This window comes from Lucilia sericata, unplaced genomic scaffold, assembly GCF_015586225.1.
Source record: "Lucilia sericata isolate MDLA Ls3-8-SP2 unplaced genomic scaffold, ASM1558622v1 Contig002549F_arrow, whole genome shotgun sequence".
NCBI classification, from domain to species: Eukaryota; Metazoa; Arthropoda; class Insecta; order Diptera; family Calliphoridae; genus Lucilia; species Lucilia sericata.
Window position 1 is genome coordinate 24,675 of NW_023996316.1, and position 5,307 is coordinate 29,981.

Below are 5,307 nucleotides of genomic sequence, written 5' to 3' on the forward strand. Positions count from 1 at the left end.
ACGGGTAGTTACAAAAGTTCAGAGGTTTCCTCTTGTAGTACACAGAATCTACATAGATTCATCATGACATTTCAAGTGTAAATTTATGGTGTCTAAGACCACAATATCCAGTAATTCCTTGCTACTGATGTTAAGGAAAAGTTCTGTACCAATTATCATTAAGCTATTTAAAATTCCTCAATTTGCTCATTTTTTCACTAATTTTTCTTGGGTATTTTGTAATTTTAGTACAAAAAAAGTTTTTTTGTTGAAAAAAAGTTTTTTTCATAAAAATAAAAAGTTTTCTTCAAAAAATATATGGCAACACTGGCTGACGCTAAGTTGATACACATACACTATATGTTTAATTCTTCTTCTTTTTATAATGAGCAATATCAGTTGGTTTGCTCTCAACTTGAAAAACAAAATCAAATCAGTTGCTGATCAGCACTTGTCGAAGCAAGGTCTGTGCGCGACGTTTTTAAAATACACACAGAAATACAACAACAACATTTTGTTGCCGAATTAATGTCGGAGAACATGAGAGAACAGTTGATAGTTTTTTATATATAGACTTTGATATACGCTGGCTGTCAAACTCCGTAATAAATATTTGACAGTTAGCATATACTTTATAGTTTGTAGTCATTTTATTAGTATACTTTTATTTTGAATTGAATTCTGTTCTCTGCTGCTTTACTAACACAAATAAAACTATGGTAGTCTATGGTAGTATGTGTTTGAGCATCTCTGATCTACCCTGCCAGCAACTCAACTAACTTTAAATGCATTAAAAGCCGACTTTTTCATCAACTAGTTATGGTTGATTCTTGGATTATTTTTAATGGAGCCAACTGACTATTTTAACATGGCGATGTCCTACGCAGTAGTCAATTGTCCGACTCTGCATGACTTTTCAACTAGCTTAAAGTTAGTTACTAAAAAATTAGCTTTATTAACTAACTTAAAGTTAGTTGCAAAAAAATCAAGTAATAGTTTTCTTTTGTATTCCCTACTATATTAATTAATTACATTTTAATTAAATATATTTACCCCCTTATTCACAAACAACATTTTTATTTTATAAACAGTTTATAAATTAGATTTTGTATGGAAATTTTGTTTTATAAACCTTTTATAAAATAAAAATGTTGTTTGTGAATAAGGGGGTTAAAATTTAACTACTAGTTATCTAAATTACATTTCGCTTTAATACAAGTTATGATATTAGTTCGTTAAAATTAATAGACATCAGTTTTCTGCAGGGAAACTAATAATAACACCGGTATCCATAAAACTATGAATGATTTGTTCATTATTTCCATGATTCCCATTGATCATTTAGTCTACTAAAGTTAACAAATAAAATCATAATAATAGAGAAGAGAAAACATGTTGAAATATAATTAATTCTCTCCAGATAATTTTGAGGCACTTCTGCATTACATTATAGTTAGCTTGTAGTTAGTATTTAAAAGTCGGTTCTTTACGTTGCCAAATACAAAATTTCAGGACAGCTCTGCATTACATTGTAGTTAGCTTATAGTCAGTCTGTAAAAGTAAACTAGAAGTGAATTTTTCTCGTAGTCGACTACAAAATTGCTGGCAGGGTATAGTCTGGACTATACCTGTGGCCTATAGTCTATATTCTGGTCTATACTATATATTCTATACTATAGTCTACAGTCTGGACTATAGTCTAAAGTGTGGACTATAGCCTTTAGTTTGGAATTTAGCCTAGACTATTGTCTGGACGAAAGTCTATAGTCTGAACTATTGTTCATTATCTGAACTATTGTTCAAAATCTCGGCTATTACCTATAGCTTGGACTGTAGTCTACGATTCGATTATGGTCTATAGTATGGACGGTAGTCTAAAATCTGGACAAGAGTCCAGAGTCTGGACTATAGTCTAGAGTTTGGTCTGTGCTCTATTAATAGGCTGTACTATTGCCTTTAGTCAGAACTTTAGCTATAGTCTGTACTATAGTCCATAGTCTTGACTATAGCCTATAGTCTAGACTACTGTCCATAGTTTATAATATGGCCCAAAGTCTGAACTATAGACTGTTAAAATTTAGCTCAATATAATTACATTTTATTTCAAAATGGCTTTAATTAAAAACTTTTTTGTTTATCTTAACAAAATAGTTCAAAAAACTGCCGCAGTTTCCAACATTTATCATTTACAGCCAGCAGCAGCATACGAGTAAAGATAAATAAATAAGCAAATAAATGTTTCTAATTTGTTTATTATGATATTTTTTTAGTGGTTTTCTTTTCCGAGAAACGAGTGATTTTGTGCACGTGTTTATTAAAATAAGGACACCTAGGTGTGTGTCTGTCTGTGTGTGTGTGTAGGTAGTTATGTAGCTAGAGAGTGCGTGGGTTTTCATTCAAAATTTTGCAAAACAAAACTTTGGCTTTGGTCACGACACTCTCACTCTTTGGGGGAACATAAAGAAAAAGACGAAAAGTCAATAAAGAAGAAAAATAAGAATGAATTTGAAACACGTGGACTTTGGCAAAAACACGTACAATAAAATAAACAAATACAAAATGAAAACAAAACAAAAAAGGACATTCTCTGGGAAACCCAAATTTATTTGTTTTAGTTTAAGAGTTAAATAAAAGATGCTGAGTAGTAAAGAGAGTGTTTTGAAAATAACTCTTTGTTGGGAATTAATATTCATCATACGCCTGCGTTAACTTAAGATACATTTGCATTGTTTGAGTTTTTTAAGAAGGTATAAAGTATTCGGTAAGAAAATTTTAGTTTATATTTAAAACTCGCTCAGTTAATAACTTTTAACGGACTAACGGAATTCATAACTAGAAATTAAATTGAAAAAAATACTACTTTTATAAAAATACAAAAAATAAACTGCCAAATTTGTTAATTCTTTAAAAAAAATAACAAAATATAAACTAAACTTATTTAAAATTGTGCTAATTTATTAAAACTTTAAAAATATAATAAAACTAATAAAAATGTGACATCTTTAGTTAACGAAAATAAAAGTAGGTTTTTATACCTTTATTAAAAGTTTATTTATATAAATAAAAGAAAATTTTATATTTTTAAGTTTTTTTTTCCTTTAAAATTACAAAATATTGACCTAAATATTTATATATACACCAACGGCCAACACGACAACAACAACAAAAGTTAACTAGTGCAGACATATTTTACCTACAAAAAACACACACAAACATCGAGAATATTGTTGAACAAAAAAAAAGTGAAAGTGATTTTGTAAAATTTGTTTGAACATTTGTGTTAAAGAATTTTCCTTTAATCCTAGAGTGAAAGTAGAAAGAGAGTGAAGAGGAATAGAAAAATATATAGAAAAAAAGTAAAACAAAAATAACATAAAAATATACACATTTATTGTAAGTGTTGTCAATTGCATATTTTGTATTCCATTGAAAAATTGACTTTGTTTAAATAATAGAAAAATTTACTTAGGTTTCAAACAATACTGTAAGCATATCCTCCCGACTGCCAAGTTAAGGCACTATAGGGTCTGAAACAAATTTTCCATAAACGTTCCCTTTTTGTAAAGTTTATGTAGTATTCTTAAGGGTTAATATTGGTTTAAGTATCATAAGCCCTTTTTAATAAAAAGTCTGTCTATCCAATGTTTAAATAACGTAATTTTGGGACCTAAATGTCTGAAAGTTTGCTAATGAAAGTTTCGCAACTTTTCGTAACTCTAGAAAAGCAAAATTACCCGCCCAACTCTACTAGAATTTTGTATAAAAGGAAAACGAAACTGTAATTTATTGCCGGCAGCGATTGGCCGACGGTAATATTTTGCAAGCCGCGCCGCCGACGACTTCTTTCGGCCCAAAATCTTAAGCCGGCTTAAACGATAAATTTTTGAAGAAAAAGTTATATAGATGGCATATATTTAGATGTCATATTTCTCTGCCTAAAGGACCGTTCAGTTGTCAGGTAGTCGAAGAGACAGTAGAAGATTTAGTTTTTCGGAGATAATTCTCGATCCCGTGCCCCTGTCTTCGGTCCAAAGGTATAGATCGAGATCACGTCGTTCCTTAGGACAGTGTTCGCGGCCCAATCATCCATGGTCGGTATTCGGGTCTTGTATGACCTATTAAAATTCAGTGTAGATAGAATGTAGTCTGTTTCCTGTTCCATGATTGGCCTGCCTATCTTTTGTAGGATGTCGTGCTGCAGTCCGTTCGACTGTTTAAGTCGTAGAGCAGATTTAGCAGAAATGCATTTGATATAGGAGTTTAGCATCATCTTTAGACTAGCCTGAGGGGTGGAGCTCAAACAGCCAGTGATTGCAAGACATGCTATTCTTTGTACCTTGTCTAAATAGAGAGGTAAGTCTTGGTATCCACCACACTCCACCAAACAAGAGCTCCGTAGGTCTAAATAGTGCACAATGTATGGTTTAAGACCCTATCTTTTCCCAAAGGTTTTCTTACATATATAGAAGGCACATAGCGCCTTTTTCATTCGACTCTCAGCATTACGTTTCCACGTGAGCATAGAGTCTAATATTACGCCAATATATTTGGCTTCGCTTGAGGTATTCAGAATGGTGCCATCCAAACGTGGAGGTCTGAATTCTGGAATTTTGTAGCTCTTGGTGGAAAGAACCAGTTCAGTTTTGGCTGGGTTGACGCCCAGACCGTTTTTCTTGGCCCATGATAGTAGAACGCTGAGAGCTGATTCCATGAGTTCACTTGTTGTGGGAAGAAATTTCCCTGGAATAAGAAGCACAACGTCGTCAGCATATGCGACTACTTTAAAGCCCATCCTACTGAGTCTGAAAAGGATTTTATTTACGACAAGATTCCACAGAAGTGGAGAGATGACACCACCTTGTGGTGTGCTCCTTGTCACAACTTTCCTCGTCAAGCCAATACCCATATTAAAGTTAATGAGTTATTCCTACTGTAAATAAAGGTTGGATTAACATGTTAACCAACTTGAGCTCACTTGAGTCCAATTTTAGATACCGTTTTTTTATTGCATGAATTATTCCTACTCAAACTCCCTTTATCTTTGTTTGTAAAAAGTAAGACATTGTCGACGATGGTGTTTTAATGTTTAATATTACAGCTTCTACAGAAATCATTCGCCAATGGCCTGTTATAACTGCTATATAGGATTTCCAGATGGTTTTTGGTTTAATGCAAAGCATGTCCTTTTCATGTCCATCCATCATGTCCTTTCATCTCTCGTTAGCATTGTTTCACTATTAATTGTTCCCTTTCGTAGGAAAAACATCCAAATCCTAGTGAACATCTCTTATGTTTAAAAAGGTGACATCCTTAGTAAGGGCATCCGCT